The sequence below is a fragment of the Camelus dromedarius genome, chromosome 8, assembly GCF_036321535.1.
Source record: "Camelus dromedarius isolate mCamDro1 chromosome 8, mCamDro1.pat, whole genome shotgun sequence".
In the NCBI taxonomy this organism is placed as follows: Eukaryota; Metazoa; Chordata; class Mammalia; order Artiodactyla; family Camelidae; genus Camelus; species Camelus dromedarius.
In genome coordinates, this window is record NC_087443.1 from 69,622,192 (window position 1) to 69,643,283 (window position 21,092).

Below are 21,092 nucleotides of genomic sequence, written 5' to 3' on the forward strand. Positions count from 1 at the left end.
CGTGTCTGTTTTCTAGTAAAGGGCCAAGTATTAAATGCTTGATAAATATTGGTGGATGAATGAATAGGATTTTCAACAAAATTCCTTAGGAGTGAATCTATATATTTCCTGAAGGTTTTAAAAATATATTAGCCATATTATTTAGCTTCTGGGCTGTACATGTTACTCTCTTCCTAGTGGTAATTCATGAAGTGCTGTGCTTGATCTTCTCCATCTGTCTCCCTGGTCCACCCTTCACTGTTTCCATTCTGCTCCCATGCCCTCCAGCTTTCACCTGGGATCAGCCAGTGGGAGGCACCAACTCTAGATCAGAAGGTGGGGGATGAGTGAGGTTAAGGTATTTTATTCCTTCCGCTCCCTCCCTGCAGGGAGGTTTGTGGGTTAATCCTGTTGCCCTACCGAAGACTGATCTGTCAGAGGTTCTTCTCTGGAGTTCTGGAAACCAGTCTCTCCTCTTGTTTTTTTTTTTTTTTTTCATGCCAAAGGGTAGTAGAGGCTTCCTGCTGAGATAGTCCCGGGGTATTGCCCTGGCCATACTTTAATGACTAGTCTTTTTATTAGACTTTTTACAACGACTCATCTTGAGCATGTGATGTTTCCTCTCAAGACCCTGGCTGATTGCACCTATTATTAGTTCTTAGAGATTCAAGTGTAACTTTTAACCTAAACAGTCCTTCATCTGTACTTAGGTGTTAGGATCCTGGAGGTTGGGAGAAAACAGTTTGAACCTGGCAAAACTCAGGTAATTCTGTATGTATGCGCCTTCACCTTTTCTACTACAGCAGAAATGTGCAGACTTTCTTTGTAAAGGTCTAGATAATAAATAATTTAGGTTTTGGAGGCCGCATAGTCTGTGTTGTCACGACTCAGTCCTGCCATTGAAGCTGTGCACAAACAGCTGTGAAAAACACATAAATGAATGAGTGTGGCCCTGTTCCAATAAAACTCGACTTACAAAAACAGTTGGTGAGCTGGATTTGGCCTGTGGGCTGCAATTTGCCAACCTTTTCCAGAGAATAAGCTCCTTCTAATAAAGAGATAAATGGCACCACTTCAGGTAAAAGACTGATGGAGAACATTTCATGTGTTTAATTTTAGAACTAAGACTAAAACAAGGGTGGTGAGGATGTTGGTAGATGACTATTATGCAAATGTTATATGTTCGGTCCAAGTAGAAAGAATGCAACTAAAAATGTGAGGAGAAGGAAGAGAAAAAGGGGAAAGCAGAAAAAGAAATTGGACTGTTGCACAGATAATAGGTAGGAATCAAAGGATGCTGTTAAATTCTTGGTATAGTGTAAGGGTCTGTTGGGCCCAGTTTTATATTTTAGTTTATTTTTTGAGCAGGTTTAACTATCTATGAAGACTGTTATTTCATAAATTTCATTCTTTCTTAGAAGTCTTCCAAAGAGCAAAGAGAACATTTACTTATTTAAAATATATTTAGTAAAATATTTTATATAGTAATTATCAAGATGGATCTATTGGACCTTTTTTCAAATCTGAGATTCATTGTGAGATCTTGGTGTTCTTATTTTGAAACATTTTGTGATTTTATCATTCTAGAAATCAACTCATTTCTCATCAGTTATTCCCAACTATGCTGAAGAGTTAAATTAACAAGATAATAAGTTGCTTAGAAAGATGATGCCACAGTGAAATATATGGTCATCTTTCGTTTTTTTTATTGCAGCGCCCAAATTATTTTATTGTGTTTAAAAAAGGCATAAGAGAAGACTGGTAGCACTATCATAGTTGCCCATTTTTAGCTTTTATTGAACACAGTTGGGAACTTAGAATTTTTCATTTTATGCCTATAATGATGACGATGGAGTAGATCATTTACATTAAATCTCAGACTGTGAACCTTTAGAAGAGGATATTCTAATTTTTTCAACCCTAAGAATTGATGAGTGAACAATATTTTTATATCTTTTATCATGTTTGTGTCCCACATTTATTTGACACAAAGAGTTTTGCTGTACTTAAATTCTTATTGAAATTTGTGAAAAGTAGTTTTTCACTATCCTATTCTTCTGTAAATTATTATTTTTTGTATGCCAATCATATCTTAATAAGGCGGCTTTATTATAAATTATTTTTAACATGATTTCATAACATGAAACAACTAAAAGGCCATTGAACAGGATAGTAAATGTTGATTACTGTTGTTCCTGGTTTACCTAGGATTAAAACTGACATACAGATGTTAAAAGCTAAGTAGGGAAGAAGATAATTAATGTCACTATGAAAGGTATAAACACTAGAATAAAAATACAAACTCTCCTAAACACCAAAATTAGAAAACATCAAATAGAAAAATAAAAACTCAGAAAAATACATTATAATACACATAATAATTATAAAGTAATATGACAGAGTTGTGATCCAACATAATATTATCAGTAAATGTGAATGAGATTAAGTTGCTTATTTAAAGAAAACATTTTCAAATTGGTGCATAAAGCAAAGCCCAACTCTATGCTGCACATAGAAGACACATCTGAAACACTTTGATTCAGAAAGGCTAAAATGAAGGGATGAGGAAAGATTATCTAGGAAGATAGATACAATGCGAAGGCAGGGGTTATGATTCTCATACCAGAGAAAGTAAACTTCAGGCCATCAAAACATTATACGAGGCAAGAACACTTTATAATATTAAAAACCATAATTCACCAGAAAGATAAGACATAAAATAAAAGAATATCTGTGCACCAAATAACTAAGCAACCACCTATATAAAACAAATTATAGGTGATGCAAAGAGAAATAGATAACATCACTGTCAGTACAAAATAGATCAGGCATTACTCTCAGTCCTTGACAGGGTGACAGAATATATATCAAGCAGCACCACCTGTTTATAGACATGTTATCTTCTCAAGTGCACACAGAAAACTCACAAAAGTGAGTTAATCATATATTAATGTATAAAGAAAACATTAATGGTTTCCAAATGGTGGAAATATTAAAATTGAATACCTGAGTGTTAAATAAAGCCTTTCTATTGAGTGAAAGATGAAATAAATACAAGCTTAAATTACAAAATTGCCAAAAAATAATGACAATAAAAACAATGCATTTAAGTGTCTATAAGATACATTTAAAATGGTTATCAGAGGAATATTTATAGCAGTAAATAACTATTTTAATATGAGTAAGAATAAATGAATACATCTCTAACTCAAAAAGCAGAAAAAAGAACAAACTAACTAAATAAAAAATGTACCAGAAAGGAAATAATACAATAAAAGCTGAAATCAATGATGAAAGACAAAGACAACAGATTAATTTATAGATTACAAAATAGATAAGCCCCTAGCTCATTTAGTTAAGAAACAAGGGAAGAACCACAAATATACAAAATAAAAAATGACGAGGAAATAATATTGCTAGAGAGGAAATTTAAAAACTTATGAGACCACTTTGTGTACCTATGCAAATAAATTTGAGATTTTTAAAGAAATGATTTCTTAGAAAATAACAGTGTCTCAAAATTGAACCCAGTAGAGATAGAAAGTTTATATAGAGTAATTTCCATAGGGAAAATTAGAAAAAGCACCAAGCCTAGATGATTTTACAGGGTGATTTCAGCAAACTTAATAACAAGATAGCCCCAATACTCTGAAATTGTTTTAGAGAATAAAAAAGGAAGTTTATTTTAGAAAGCAAGTATAACATTGCCACTTAAACCTGCTACACTTAGCACAGAAATTGGAAAATTATAGAACCTATATGATTAAAAGTTAATTAAAACTACTTCCCCTTAAATATAACCATAAAAATCCTAAATAAAATGAACAGACTCCAACACATATTAAACAAATAATACACGAAAAAAAAAAAAAAAAGAAAGAAGAGTATACTGTGATCAAGGAAAATATATAACTAGGAATTCAAGGATGGTTCAATATTAAGAAATTTATTAATAAAATTCACTATTTAGTAGGTTTAGGGAGTAAAATCATGTGATTATCTCCATTGATGTTGAAATAATCCAGTCCTAATAAAAGGTTGAGAAAATACAAATAGAGGCTATTGTTGAGAACACATAAATTTATGTATTTTAATCCCAAAGCCAGCATCCTATATGGGAAAACAGGCATTTCTACTAAGATTAAGATCAAAATAAGGATACCCACTATTTCCATTACTTTTAAAAATTCATCTTAAGGTACTGGAGGAAACAATTAGAAGAATAACAGTTGAGTAAGGAGAGATTAAACTATTTGCAGATGATATAATAGAATCCCTGGAAAACCTTACACAATCAATAATAGGACTAACTGAAGCAGTAAAAGAATTCAGCAAGGTAACAAGCTATAAAATTAATATGTAAAAATCAATACCTTTCATGTACACAATAGCAGGTAGTTAGAAGAAATAAAGGAAGAGAAAAACAATTAGAATAGCTACCATGAAGCTAAATCACTTAGGTATAAATCTAACAAGAAATGTTCAAATCTATGTAAAGAAAACTATAAACCATTCCTGGAAGTCACATAGACTGAAACAAATCAGAGACACCCCTTGTTTTTGTTCAGGACATATGTACATCTCAAAAATGTAATTTCTCCCAAAGTTAATTTATAAATTTATTGAATTCCAATGAAAATAACATCAGCTTTTTAAGAACAAAATGGGACCAAGTTGATACTAAATATGGAAAAGTAAACACATAAGAATAGCTAGGAAAAAACTGAGAAGGGAGAGCCATGAGGAGACTTGTCCTACAGATGTTAAGTCATGTTACAAAGTCTTCATAATTAGAACAACGTGAGAGGGTGGTAATGTGGCATAAATTTATAGAAGGACAATAGTATATATTAAAAGTCCAGGAATACAATAAACTAGATAAGGAAGTCTAGTATGGACAGAGTGCAGCACAGGTGGCTTGTCTCTGCTCTGTGATATGTGGGACCTCATCTGGGTAAGCAGCTGGGGTGACTTGAATGGTGGGGGACTAGAATCATCTGCAGGCTTTTCACTGCTCTATATTATCTCAGTTGAGATGACTGAAGGCTAGGCTTAACTGGGACTGTTTTTAGGTCACTTACACATGGTCTACATGTAGTTTGGACTTCTCAGCATGCCAGCTGAGTTTTAAAAGGAGTGTCCCAAGAGCGAATGCCGGAAGATCAAGTATTCCACAAGAACCAAGGAGATGCTGCATAGCTTTTATGACTTAGTCTTAGAAATAACATAGCATCATGTCTGTACTCTTGATTGAAGCAGTCACAAACCCTTTGATTCAGAGGGAGGGTTCATAGATCCCACTTCTGAGTGGTAGGAGTTTAAGAGAATTTGGGCTATGTTTTAAGAGTGCTGAAATAATTTTAAGAGAAATACATATCAATTCCATTCCAAGGAATTCGTCCTGCAGATACATCTAAAGAAATGCAAAAATACATTTTTCTGTATGCACAAGGTTATTCATTGTAACATTAACTTCAATGCTAAACATGAGAATGGTGGATAAACTTTGCTACATTCATATTAGTGGTCATGCACTTATAGAAAATAATGGTGGATTCTTTGAAATCAAATGGAGTAATTTACAGGATACGTGGTGATCAAGTTGCAAAACAGTATTTTTAATGTACCAGTTTTAATACATTAATGAAATAAGGGAAATCAGAAAATATACTTATGCCTGCTTATATGAGCAAAAAACACTAGAAGGGTAAACCAGACAACAGTGATGTTGGTTACTTACAAGGGGTGGTGGAGAATGGTGTAGAAAGGATAGGAAACAAAAATACATTTCCCTGAGTGTGTATTTTTTAAAAATCATTTTGGACTTTTAGAACCATATTGCCTTTAGAAGCATCTGTTATCTATATGTAAAATTAAATCGACAAGGAAAGGAAGAAGAGAAAACTCTAGAATAATGCAAACTGAAACAAATGAACCCAACCATGTTTCAAATGAATAATCAGCTGAAAGGAGGAGGGAAGGACTAATCCAAGTGACTTTTTAACACGGTGTTTGACAGTTTGCCTTTAGTCTATGCGTGCATGTGGGGAGGAACTGCCAACAAATCTTTAAGGTTTGTTTTTTGAAGGTCTTGGTGAAGCACTTCTGAAATTATTTTAGATGAATTGTTAGATCGAAAGAACGAGTGAGTGTGTTCGCATTGTTGGGAACTAAAGTTCCCAGTGTGGAAAACAGGAGATACAAATATGAAATGGGGAAGGCAAGGGAGAATCCTGCTTGCATGGATTGGAGTTGGACATATCAGTGTGAGCTTATGATTAGACAGCTAGATAGTTGTAGACACTTGTAGATGCTTAAGAAAGGGTCTAGAAGTGAAGACGCCCCAGTAGTAAGCATATTCCCAGATATAATTTTTAATAATATTCCTATCAAAAAGAAGCAGGGCTCTTTGGAGAAATGGATGATTTTAGGACTGTGGCAGGGAAATATAAAGATGAGCCTGGAACATCCTGTTATAGTAAATGAAGAAGTGCTCAAGAAAATTACAGGTTAGGTCAAAAGAACACAGGAGTCAGCTTGAAAGAGGTTCCACTGGTAAAATCTGGGACAGTTTGAGCGTCAGAATAATTTAGGGCAGTAATAAATTAGAAACCATTGAAAAAAATAGGAATCCATGAGCTTACACAGACTGATAGACCCAAATAGGGGAGAAGGGAAGCCTCACCCTACACTGAATGCTGACTGGCATTGCTGGAGCTGAAAAATCATCATTTTGCAACAATCATAGTAAAAGTTGGATTAGAGGAAAAAACCAACAGTGGTTACTAAATCTATGGGGGTGGGAACCAATTTTTGATGAGATGTGCGTGATTTTTAAGTGTCTTTCCCACAGATTGTTTATAGGGTGCCAGGGTAAATAGTAACTATGTAGTGGAAAAAATCCACCACTGCCTTGTCTGGGTGATGAGAATTAACGTTGCAAACCATGGGAAACTGGACATTGTGTGCCTCTGGATATGGTACCTTCTGAGGGTAACATCACATACAGCAGAGTCCTGTAAACTTTTTCTGTAAAGATTTACATAGTAAATATTTTAGGCTTTGTCGATCATACAGTCCCTGATATACTCAGTTTTTCCACTGGGGTTTGAAAGCAAGCCATTGATAATATGTAAATGAATAAATATGCCTGTGTGCCAATACTTCTTTATTGATGAAAATGAGTGGCCAGCTAGATCTGGCACATAGATTGCCAACTTCTAGCTTACAGTATTTTGACTGGGCATGCATACCTGAATCTAATCATGAAGGAATATCATATAAACTTCAAATGAGGAACATTGTAATTTAAAAACGGGAGAGTTTTATTCTTTAAAAACATCAATGTCATAAGGAATAAAGACTGAAAAATTGTTTCAGATTAAAGAAGGCTAAAGAAACATGACAACTGAGTGTGGTCAGTGATTCCAGACTGGAGTCTACACTGGACGAAAAATGCTGTGAGAGACACTATTGGCTCAATTTACAAATTGAAATATATATGTGTATTAAAAAGTATAAATGTAAAACTTCTTGACTTGGATAATTCTAGTATTGTTATGTCAAAAGAAAGTCCTTGTTCTTAAAATATACACCAAAATATTTAGGGGTAATAGGAAAGATTATTCTGTGTGTGCGCGCGCATGCAAGTATGAAGGAGAGACAGAGAGAGAGAACTAATGATGGAACAAATGGGACGAAATGTTAACAATTAGTGAATCTGGGTAATGGGTATATGAGAATCCTTTGACTACTCTTGCAACTTGTTTGTATCTTTGAAATTATATCTAAATAAAGCACTAAAATAGATTAGAGGAAATAGATGTATGTTTTTTCATGTTGGTTATATAGGATAAATATTTGAACTGAAGATAGTAAGAATTCCTGTGAATTTGCTCTGGCAATAAACCAAATGTCAGGTTATCCTTTTTGCTATACTTAGAATTATAGGATTTTTAGGGAAAATACAAATCTCCTCTATAAATCTCAGAGGAGAATTGCGTGCATGGTTTTACTAACTTGACCATAAAGCTCTTCTGGGTTAGTCCTGAGGGAAATTTGTTTCACTTTCGGTTAGCAATACCTCATAAACTTTCCAAGAATCTCAATGTGAGCCTCAATGTTAGTATAATGCTAATGTTTTGCTGTACTATTTTTCATGCCTTTAGGATTTGGGAGGTATAGTTGGGAAGCCATTATTAATGTAATTTTATGTTAGCTTTTTTCCTTTTGATTGAAAACCATTAGGTATGATAGGTTTAGGAAGGTAATTTTTTTTTTCTGTAAATGTAGTGATACTGTGTGACATTCCTTTCTCTTCAGTTCTTAACATCACGTTTTTCAGAATTGTGTGGTGAATTCCAAGTGTAAACTGGACATTGCTTTCCGACAAACTGGTTATCTGAAAATATAGATATACAGAACTGAATATTAGGTGGTGGGAATTAGGAATTTTTAATACACGAAATCTCCTTTTTAAAAATAATTCAGTCATAGGAATCATAAAACAAACTTTACTTGTGCTTAAATTAGGTTTTGTGTTTGCTGTGGAGTTTCATTTGTGAGGAACTTTTCAGCACTAATTAGGTTAAGTGAAACAGTTTCAATATCATAAGTAAAATATTTTCATAAATTGCTGGCTTTGTGTGAAAGAGGCCACTGTTAAGATGGTATGCGTTTTTTTATTTACTAAATGTTTCTCAAAATATCACAATAAAAAGACTTTAGTTTTGGTAAGTGAAATTATTAAACCATGTGCTTTTAAAGCTGTTTATAAGCCTTGTAAGTATTGTACAAATATTTGAAAATATGCATTGGTTATATTAAAAGATTTAGTAGATGTGCATTCAGGATTCAGAAATTTCTGGTGATTTTGTCTACTTAACATTCTTTCTTTGATGGAGATACCAGTCCCTTAAAAGGTAGCAGTTCTATTATTTTATATATTTAAAATTTTCCATTTAGTTTTCAAAACAAACATACAAATTTATGCTTTTTAAAAAATTTTTGATTTTTATTGAAGTGTAGTTGATTTACAATGTTAATTTCATATGTACAGCAAAGCAATTCAGTTATACATACACATACATGTATGTTTTTTCAGATTCTTTTTCATTACAGCTCATTACAGGAAGCTGTAGTTCCCTGTGCTATACAGTAGGCCCTTGTTGTTTGTCTGTTTTATATACAGTAATGTGTATCTATTAATCACAAATAGTGCTTTTTTACCCCATTTTACAGATGAGGCACAGATGTCTCACACAACAGGCCAAAGATCACACAGCTAGTAATGGCAAAATCAGGATTATATAAATATAAGATACCCATTATCTTAGTTGACCCTTTTTCACTTTATCACACCCTCTGGACAAGCTGTACTCTGTAATGACCTATTCAAGCTTAACAGAGCACAGTGTGTTACCTAATAAAAGACCTTGCTTTCCCTTGTTCTGGACATATTTTATTAATATTTTTATTGTAACCTAAATGTATATTTTATACTAATACTATGTTGACTTACAGTTATCCTAGAAACAATAAAACTTCTTACTTAGTTCATTGGTTTTTGTTTTTTATGTAACTGCTGGGAAGCAAGGTGCACTTAATCCCATATTTGTCAATTTAAAGTTGGAATCTCAGTGGAGGGTTTGACATAGATTGTTAAAATCGTTTCAGCTCATCATTGCTTTTGATTCATAATTCTGGCACCTAAAGACTTAATTCGCTCCTTTTATTAAGTCAGTCGTCAGTCAATAAGTACAACTTCTATGCCTTCATCCTAGGAATTGACAAAAATGTTGAAGAGCAGACTATTGGCAATAAAAAGTAGGGACGGAGAATGTATAAATTAAAAGAGATTCAATAGATGCATCAGACAACTGCAATGTGTGGGTCTCATTTAGATCCTGATTCCAGCAAACTTTCAGAAAAAAAGACGCTTATAAAGTAATTAGAAATCTGAACACTAACTGGGTATTTCCTGATATTGAAAATTATTGCTAACTTTTTTTTTTTGGAGAATCACGATGCAAACCTCTAGGGTTTTGGAGTAAAGCTAGACTCTCTTCTACAGATAATGTTTTGAGAAAGGGTTTCTGTTTTGCTAGACAGTATAGTTCTTTTTTCCATTGTCTGGAAGACTTTCAGTTGTTACTGCTTTTCCTAAAAATGTTTGGTGACAAGGTTTTAAAATTACAGGTTCAATTTATCTGATAGTTATAAGACTACTCAAGTTTTTCCTGTCTTTTCAGATTTGGTAATTTGGTTTAATTTTCAGAATTTGTCCATTTTATCTAAATCTTCCAATGTATTGACCTAAAATTTTTCATAATATGCTTTTAGTGAAATTTATAATATTTTATAAACATGGTCCCTTTTGTAGTCCTAATACTGGCTACCTGGGCCTTAAGTTTTGTCTTAATCAGATTCTTCACAAGATTGTAAATCTTAGTACTTTAAAAAAACCAGCTTTTGAGGTTATTGATTTTTAATATATTCACATATCTATTTTATTAATTCTGGTTTTTATTATGACCCCCTTTTAATATATTTTGATTTGTTATACTTTTTTCCTTTTTATATTGATGCTTAATTCATTATTTTTCAGGTTTTCCTCATTGAATTTTAAAAAAAGTATATATTTAAAGCTGTAAAATATACAATATAAACATGGCTATAGTTGTATCTTACATGATTTAGTATGTAGTATTTAAATTGTTATTTAGCTCAAAATGTGTTTAAAATTTCATAGTAATTTCTTCTTTGACTCATGGATTATTTAGAAGTGCAGTTTAAAATTTTCGAACATGGGGTTTTCTAGTTACTTATTTTTATTACTGATATCTAAGTTATTGTATTATGGTCACAGAACATATTCTGTAGGCTTTCCCCCTCAAAATTTCTATGAAATAGTTCAAAAACACATAAAAGTTGAAAGAATTGTTCAATGAATTCTCATAGACATACTGCTTACATTCTATAGTCAACCTTTTGCTTTTTCATATAATAATATATATATCCATCTCTCTATCCATCTGTCAATTATTTTTTTTTGGTGGATTTTAAAGACTATTGCAAGCATCAGTACACTTGATCTCTAAACACAACAGTATACTCATTTTTTTGTATACTTTTTTTATTGAAGTATAGTCAGTTTACAATGTTGTGTCAGTTTCTGGGTGTACAACATAATGCTTCAGTCACACATGAACATACATATATTCTTTCTCATATTCTTTTCCGCCATAAGTTACTATAAGATATTGAATATACTTCCAATATCTTGCTGTAAAGTATACAGAATCAACTTGTATACTCATGTTTTTAATGTAAACTTTATATACAGTGAAATGCATAAATCTTGTGTGCAATTCAATGAAACATATGTCTGTAACCCAAGATCATCTCAAGACATAGGACATTTACTGTTACCTGAGAAAGTTCTCCTGTGATCCTTCCCAGTTGATACCTGTTCTGCTTCCTGATTTTTTCATCATTAAATAGTTTTGCCTGTTCTAGAATTTCATGTAGATGGAATCACACATTATTTACCATTTTAAAAATAAGGCTTCTTTCACTTACCATGATGCTTTTGAGATTTATACATGTTGTATGTGTTAGTAATTTGTCCCTTTTTATTGTTGCCGGCTCTTCCAATGAATGAATCTATTGCAGGCTCTTTGTTCATTTTCCTGTTGATGAATACCTGGGATGTTTCCAGTTTTGGGCTGTTATGAGTAAAACTGCAGTGAACATTCTTGTACAAGTCAACTTGTAGACATGATTTTATTTTCTTAGGTCTAAATACCTAAAAATGCAGGGTGGGAAGGAAGATGTAAGAAAGCGCCTGATCTTTTTTACAAAATGGCATGATACATTTGTTTATTAAGCTTAGTTAATTACTTGTGTTTAAATCTTTTAGTTCTTTACTGATACTTTGACTGTTTGTTCTGTCAATTACTGGGAAGGGTATATTAAATTTTCAATGATGATGTTGATTTTGTAAATTTCTCCTTGTAATTCTTTCAACTTTTGCTTTATATATTTTGAAACTTTATTACTCTCCTGGAATAATGTGCTTTTAAAATTCATATGTAGTGATCTTTATCTTTAGTAATCTTTTTGCTGCTTTTGCCAAAGGGTATTGTATTCTGATGTATTGTGGTCAGCCCACAGAAGGAAACACCCCCCCCCCCCCCCCCCCCCGCTATTTGGTTTGGATGTTGAGACTGATGGTGCCAAGCAAATAGGAAAAACACACACCCAGGGAATATGAAAGGCTTATTATTCACAAAATGAGGCTTCCTGAGGCTAACAGGGCAGGCTCCCAAGCAGGTCTGGAAATGGCTTGAGAGAGCAGGAAAAGGAGATTGTCTTGGCTTTATAATTTTATGGGGGTAGGTAAAGTAAGGGAAGCATATCTGCAGCCTGGGTGGTACTTGGCTTAAATTTCCCCTTGGCACCATAGAGGAGAGCAATACAAATAGTTGATACTTTATTAGTAATGATCTGAAGTTACCTTTGTCAGTCTTTTTCACAAATCACTAAACAATTAAATAAAAATCTCTTCTCCTGTATTGCGCACTTCTGGTGATCAGTCACTCAAATGAATAATGGTATTGTCTCGGAATAGTGTGTTAGCAGGGAAAGTGGTGAGGAATAGTGTGTTAGCAGGGAAAGTAGTTGGATGCTAGATTTATTTTGAAAATGGAGACAAGCTCAAGGTCACAAAGGTTTTTCTCTTATGTTTTTTGCTAGATGTTTAGTTTTGGTTCTTATCCTCATATCTATCGCCTATTTAATGATGATTTATGGTGTGATGTAAGGACTGAGGTTTTTAAGAAATAAATATACAATTTTTCTAGCAACATTGGTTGAAAAGATTTTCCATTCCCCATTGAATTCATCTTGGTACATATGTTGAAAAGTCAATTGACCATATATGTATGGGTCAATCTTTGGACTTTATTCTGGCCCATTGATGTATGTTATGTTTAACACCATACTCTATTGATTGCTGTAGCTTTGTAAATGAGGCAGATCAGTCCTACTTTTTTTTTTTTGTTTGTTTCTTTTAAAACCTTTTTGGACTATTCTAGGTCCTTCACATTGCCGTATAAAATTTAGAGTCAGCTTGTCAATTTATTAAGAAAAAGCATGTAGGGATTTTAATTGGGGTTGCATTACATCTATAGAGGGGGAAATAGATTCTAATAATATTGAGTCTTCTAATCCATGGACATCATGTATTTCAGTATTTTTTTAGTTGTCCTTAAATTTCTTCAGCAATGTGGTATAGTTTTCAGTGTACTAGTGTTGCACATACTTTGCTAAAGTTGTTCCTAACTATTTTATATTTTTTATGTTATTGTAAATTGGCATTCTGTGGGTATTTCCATAATATAGTGGTTATCATGTGTGCTTATAAATGGCATTTAAAAATTTCAATTTACAATTGTTGATTGCAATTATATAGAAAGACAATTGATTTTTAATATTGATCTGGTGTCCTACAACTTTGCTGAACACATTTATTGATCCTTGTAGATTTTTGGTAGATTCCTTCTTATTTTCTATGTAGATGATCATGTGTTACACTCATGCTAATAAATGTTCTTCTTCCTTTTCATTCTATATACATTTTATTATTTTCTTTCTATTATTGTACTGCTAGGATCTCTGGTACAATTAAGTAGAAGTAGTGAGAGCAGACATTCCTGCCTTTTTTCCTTATTGTAGGAGGGGAAGCTCCAGTCTTTTAATTGTTACATTAGCAGTTTGTTTTTTTAAATGCCTTTTATCAAGTAGAGGAAATTCACTTTTATTCCTAGTTTGCTGAATCTTTTTCATGAACAATGTTAAATTTTGGCAAATAATTTTTTGCATTTTGAGAAGGTCATTTGTTCCTTTACTTTTTAATTTTTTGATTTCTTAACAGGGTGAATTTTCAGATGTTAAACCACTATTGCATTCTTGCATAAATCCCACTGGGCCATAATGTATTATCCTTTTCATTATATTGCTAGAAGTGATTTGCGAAAATACTGTTAAGGATTTTTATGCTAATACTCATAAGAGATACTGTACTATATTGGACTATAGTTTTCTGTTGAACTGGAGTTTTCTTGAACTGTCAGGCTGGTTTTGCAGTCTGGGTAATGGTAAAATGACTTGGGGAGTATTTCATCCTATTCTGTTTTCTTTAAGAGTTTGTGTAGAGTCAGTGTTATTTCTTTCTCAGATGCTTGGTAGAGTTCTCCAGTAAAACTGCCTGGCTCAGAAACTTTCTCTGTGGGAAGGATTTTGACTCTGGCATTTATTTTCTCGTAAATGTTAGCAATATTCAAATTATCGATCTCTTTTTGCGTGATATTTGGTAATGTGTGTTTTTAAGGAATTTGTCGATATCATTTACATATTAAACTTACTTGCATAAAGCTGTTAATTGTATTCCCTTATTATTCTTTTTGATGTTTGTAAAATCTGTAGTGACAGTTCCTCTTATACCTGATATGTGTTGTTTCCTCTTTTTCTTGTCAGTATGACTAAAGATTAATAGATTAATCAATTTTATTGATCTTTTCAAATAACTGGCTTACATTTCCTGTTTTCTGCCATATTGATTGATGCTTTGTTCTATTTCTTTTCTTGTTTTTACTGATTTCTTAAGAATAGATCATTGAATTGAGATTGAGACTCTTGTTTTCTTCTTCTTTAAAATAAAAGTATTTATCGTTATAAATTTCCTTCTAAGTCAGTAGTTCTCAAATTTGATGCATAGGAATCACTTGGAGGGTTGTTAAAATAGATTGCTGTGCCCTAATCCCTGGTTTTCTTATTCATCATGTCAGGATTCCTGCCAGGGAATTTGCATTTTTAAGAAGTTTCCAAGGTAATGCCAATTACTGCTTGACGGATCTGCTGCTGAGAATGCCTACTTTAAGTATTGCCTTAGCTGGACCTCACACGTTTTGAAATGTTGTGTTTTGAAGATTTTTTCCTTTGATGCCTGAGTTGTTTAGTAGTATTTTGTTGGATTCAAATATATGAAGTTTTTTCAGATAATATTTCTTGCCGTTATTTCTTGTTTAATTTTTTTATGTCAGAGGCTCTATTTTTACAATTAAAATTTTTCTTGAGTCCTATTTTCTGACTCAGAATATGATCTCCCTTGGTGAATGTTGAGTGTGAGTTTGAATAGATGTGCATTCTACTGTAGTTGGTAGGGATGTTCAGTAGATGCCATTTGTATCACGGTTGATGGGGTTATTCAAGTCTTGGATATCCTTACTGATTCTCTTTAGTATTTTCCTTAGTTACTGAAAAACTAGTGTAGAAACCTCCAGTTATGACTGTGGATTTATGTGTTTCATTTTTTAGACCCCTTGGTGTTTGCTTCACTCATTTAGATGCTCTATTATTGGGTGTTCACACAGTTAGAATTGTTGGTTCCCTGTGATGAATTGTCCTCTTTCATTCCAGGTTTCCTTCTGTTGTCATTTCCTTCTTTGAGCATTTCCTTTCGAATAGATCTGCTGGCTGTGGGTCAGCTTAATTTTTTTCATGTCTGAGAATCTCTTCATTTCACGTTCATCCCTGAAGGGTGTTTTTGCTAGATACAGAGCCTGAGTTACAGTCATTTTTGTAGTTTTAGTTACTTTTCAGCACTTTGAGAAGTGTTGGGCCACTTCCTTCTCCCCTGCATGGTTGCTTAGGAGAAGACCACAGTCATGTGAACTGTAAATCCCCTGTGGGTCATTGTTTTTCTACAGCTGCTTCTGAGATGTTTTATGCATTTTTAGTTTCCAGCAATTTCATCGTGGTGTGGATTTCTTTGAATTTCTCCTGTTTGTGGTTCGTTCAGCTTCTTGAATCTGTAGGACTGTTAATTTATTAAGTACACCTTTTTGTTTTATTTTTGTAGAGGTGGTTCTAGGGTTTGCAGTATGCATAGTTAGCTTATCAGATTCTAACTGTAACTAATGTTCACATAGAGTGTCCGAAACTCACAATAGTATACCTCCATTTCCCTTTTTTTCCTTTGTGCTAATATCATATCAGATCTTACGAAGACTATAATAAATTGTAATAATTTTTGTTTTGGACAGTTAATTATCATTTATTGGGAAGGAAAATGAGAGGTGGTACCTTTAGTATTTACCCACATATCAACCCTTTCCTATACTCTTCATTCATCTATCTAAATCCAGATTCCGTCTGGTTTCGCTTATCACTTTCATTCAGCTTAAAGAATGTTTTTCGTCATTTTTATAGGGCATGTCTGCAATAATATATTCTCTGCTTTTTTTTCCTTTTGTCTGAAAAAAAAGTTTTGTTTCACTTTCACTTTTGGCAAATATTTTGTGGGATATAGAACTCTACTTTGATAGTTATTTTTTGGTATAGAATTCTGAGTTGATGGGGTTTTTCCCTTTTCAGTAGTTTATTTATTTATTTATTTCCTTTTTTTTCATTGAGTTATAGTCATTTTACAATGTTGTGTCAAATTCCAGTGTAGAGCACAATTTTTCAATTATACATGAACATATATATATTCATTGTCACATTTTTTTTCGCTGTGAGCTACCACAGGATCTTGTATATATTTCCCTGTGCTATATACAGTATAATCTTGTTTATCTATTCTACATTTTGAAATCATATTCTGTCCCTTCCCACCCCTTACCCCCTTGGCAACCACAAGTTTCTATTCTATGTCTATGAGTCTGTTTCTGTTTTATGTTTATGTTCTTTTTTTTTTTAAGATTCCACATATGAGCGATCTCATATGGTATTTTTCTTTCTCTTTCTGGCTTATTTTACTCAGAGTAACATTCTCCAGGGACATCCATGTTGCTGCAAATGGCATTATATTGTTGTTTTTTATGGCTGAATAGTATTCCATTGTATAAATATACGACATCTTCTTTATCCAGTCATCTGTTGATGGACATTTAGGCTGTCTCCATGTCTTGGCTATTGTAAATAGTGCTGCTATAAACGTTGCAAGTGTCTTTTTGAAGTAGGGTTCCTTCTGGATATATGCTCAGAAGTGGGATTCCTGGGTTATAGGGTAAGTCTATTCCTAGTCTTCTGAGGAATCTCCATACTGTTTTCCACAGTGGCTGCACCAAACTGCATTCCCACCAGCAGTGTAGGAAGGTTCCCTTTTTTCCACAGCCTCTCCAGCATTTGTCATTTGTGGATTTTTGAATGACGGCTATTCTGACTGGTGTGAGGTGATGATACCTCATTGTAGTTTTGATTTGCATTTCTCTGATAATTAGTGATACCTTTCCAGTAGTTTAAAAGTGTGACTCAGTATCTTCTACTTGCATGGTTTCTGTTGAGAAGTTAACTCAGTCTTTTTTTTGTTCTGCCTGTTCATCTTTCATGCTGTTCCTTGGCATGTGTTTCTTAATTTTTTTCCCTCCTTGTGTTGCATTGATCCTCTTGGTTTTGTGGATTTATACATTTCATTAAATTTGAGAAACTACTTTTTCAAACATTATTTCTGTCTACCTTACCACCACCACACTTCTGGAACTCTTACCATACTAGATTACCCTACCTGATGTTGTCCTACAGGTCCCTGGCATTCTGTTCATTGTTTTTCAGGGGTTTTGTTTGTTGGTTTATTTGTCTGTGTGCTTCATTTTGGATAGTTTCAGTTTTAATGTCTTAAATTCATTTTTCTTTTCTCCTGTAGTGTCTAACTTGTGTTAATTCTATTCAATGTATTTTTCATTTCCAGGAGTTCTGTTTGAGTCCTTTTTCTTCCATTTTTCCCTGATCATGTTTATATTTTCTATAACATTATTGAACGTATTTAAGTATATTTACAATAGCTTTTTAAACATTCTCTTCTTTTAATTCTATCTTTTTTTGTTGTTTCTGTGTCTCTTTCTACTGATTGACTTTTCTTTTTGTTACGAGTTGTACTGTCTTTGCCCTCTCTGCTTGTTAATTTTTAAATGCGTTTTGAACATTGTATAGTTTTACCTTGTTGGGAGCTGGATTTTGTTGTGTTCCTTTAAAGAGGGTTGAACTTTGTACTAACGTGTGGTTAAGTTACCAGTGTAAGCATTTGAGGGAATTGTTTTGAGATTTGTCAGAGTGGATCCACAGCAACTTCTGGCTTATGGCTAATTTAATCCAGCATTACAGCCCTTTTCAGGACTCTACCTTATCCAGCACTCCTATAGTATGAGGTCTTTCTTCTAGGGCTGTTTGGAGCAGGAATCTGTTCCTAGCTCTGGGTGAGATCCAAGAGTTGTCAGCCTACTGGTTTTTTGGTGGTTCTTTCCATGGCCTCAGGTAGTTTTTTCTTATGAACATGCAGATCAGTACTCAGCTGAAGACTTGGGGGTACATTTCTGCAGATCTCTGGAACTTTCTCTGTGCAGATACCTCATATCTGATATCATTGCCTACAAATTCTAGCTTGTAGGAGTTTCTTTTTCAAACTTTGATAATGTGTTTTCTCAACCCAGTAAGATCACCAGAATCTCTGTGCAATCCCCTTTCTTCAGCGGCCAGGAATTGCCCCCATCATGTGTTTTGGCAATCATAGGGCTCACCTTGTTTCCCTATTCTTCACAATCAGAGTCCTTTGCTGCTTGTTATCCAGTATCATTTTCATATTTTTTCCCCTGGTTTTTAAGTTGTTGGCAAGTTATTAAATACTCTCTAAATTACTCCATTATAGCTTAGTAAAGAACTCTTGATATATATGAGTCATTTTTGCTTTTGACTTTTGCAGAATTATCCTAAGTTATTTCATGTATTCATGTACTTATTTTCATCACTATTTTTTCTCTTTAACGAATCAGTGATTCACTTTTTATAAATGGGGAATATGATAGATCACGTTACAAAATTAAAAACAAAATTCATGCATATGCAAATAATAACATATGAATTATAAGAAAATACTTTTTCTGAGGTGGCCAATATTTTGTTACCTTAAATGTTTACTGAGACAAACTGAATTCTTGACATTGATAAAATCCAGTGATCTTATTCAGATTTCCCCAGCTTCATTTGTACTCATTTCTGTGTGCATGTTTGTATGTATTTAGTTCTGGACAATTTTACTGTATGTTGTTTCATGTGTCTACCACCACAGTCAAGATTTGCAATAGTTCTGTCACCACAAGGACCATTCACATGACTCTTCTAAACCACACCCATGTCCCTTGTACCTTTATTCCTTTCCTCACCCCTATTGCTTGACAATCACTGATCTGTTCTCCATATAATTTTGTCATTTTAAGAATTTCATAAACGAATCATTTATGTTTAGGGTAATTTTGATATGTTAGTGCCCCTAAGTCAGCTATTTTATTATTTGTTTTATCTGTATCCTGATTCTTATGTTCTGTTTCTCTTCATGTGCCTCTTGTGGGTAGCTTGAACAATTTTTTGAATTCCATCTTGATTTATTTATAGTATTTTTGAATGTATTTCTTTGCATAGTTTTCTTAGAGTTTACTCTGGGTATTAAACTATACATATATGAATTGTCCGTCTGCTGGTATCAGCATTTTAGCACATCAAGTAAAATGTGGAAACCTTGCTTTCATTTACATCCCCATCCCTTCCTCACTTTTAAATATCATTGTCTTCAGTATCAGATGATGTTATAGTTCTTGTTTCCTTCATCAAATATGATTTATAAACCTCATAGAGGAGAATGATAGTTTATTGTATGTACTCAAATTTCTGCTTTATTTTTTGTTCTTCCTTGATGTTTCAGCCTTCTTTTATCATTTCGTTTCTGTTTGAAGCATTTCCTTTAACCATTCTTTGAGGAGAGAGCTACAAATTTCAAAGTCTTTTAGTTTGTTTGTTTTTTTCATCTAAGAGTCTTTCCCCTCCCTTAATTCCTCAGGGGTGGCTTTGCCGGAAGTAGAATTCATGCCTGACAGTTATTTTTTTTCAGCACTTGAAAAATGTTGTGCAACTTCCTTCAGGTCTCCATAGTTTCATATGATAAGTCCACTGTTATTCAAATTGATGTTCCCTTACAGGTAATGTGTTACTTCTCTCTGACTACTTTCAAATATTTTTTTTGTCTTTAGTTTTTTGAAATTTACTTATCATGTGTCTTGGCGTGGGTTTCTTTGATTCATTCTATTTGGACTTCTCTCAGCTTCTTGAATCTGTATGTTTATGTCTTGTACACAATTTGGATGTTTTCAGCCACCTTTAAAAAAAATACACTTTCAGCTCCATTCTGTTTTTTTCCTTTTCTTCTGGGATTCCAGTGATACAGATATTGGACCTATTGTTACTGTCCCCCAAATTTCTGAGATTGTTGACTTTTTTTAGCCTATTTTCTTTGGTGTTCAGATTGGGTAAATTTTATCTATATGTCCTCAAATTTACTGATTCCATCCTCTGTCATCTCCACTCTACTAATGAGCATGTCCAATTAGCTTGTATTTATTATTGTATTTTGTTTATTTATCCATCTTTTTTTGTCTTTTTTCCCCTGAAATTTGCTGTTTCAAGAGAACTTGTAATTGCTTATTGGAATATTTTTATAATGGCTACTTTAAAATTCTTGTTAGATAATTTCAGCATCTCAGAGTTAGTGTCACTTGATTATCTTTCCTCTCTAAAGTTGTAATTTCACTGATTCCCAACATGACAAGTGATATTTTGGTTGTATCCTGGACATTCTGGCTTTTATATGAGACGTCTTTGGATCCTATTTCACTCTTCTATTTTAGCAGGCAGTTACTCTAAGTTTAGTATTCAGGTCTTATGGTGGGATCCCCCTTTCCAGTCTCAGGCCTGCTGGGAAAGTGGACATCTTCCTCTGTCTGCTTATTATAGGCAGGGTTTCGTGGATCTCTCTTGCTAGTGCTCCTAGGGTCATCTAGGGTTATCCATAGGACTCCTTTTCAGTTTTGGGGGAGGAATAAGCCTACTTGAGTTGCTTTTCATTGCTAGGTTGTGGGTTGAGAAATGCTGGGCCTGAGTAGTCTTCTTTTAGGAGAGGTAGTGAGATACCCTTCCTCTAGTCCTGGAATCCCCAACCAGTCAGTCTTCCCTTTACACTTTTCATATGTCTCCTATGGTTGTCTTTTGGGATTATTTATGGAGTT

The 21,092-nt window shown here is 33.6% G+C and overlaps 1 protein-coding gene across 3 annotated transcripts in view; it reads left to right on the forward strand.

The window, feature by feature from the left end:
* The window catches only part of ATRNL1 (attractin like 1), a 631,665-nt gene that overhangs the window by 62,399 nt on the left and 548,174 nt on the right, over positions 1-21,092 (forward strand). The gene's annotated exons all lie outside the window — the stretch shown is intronic.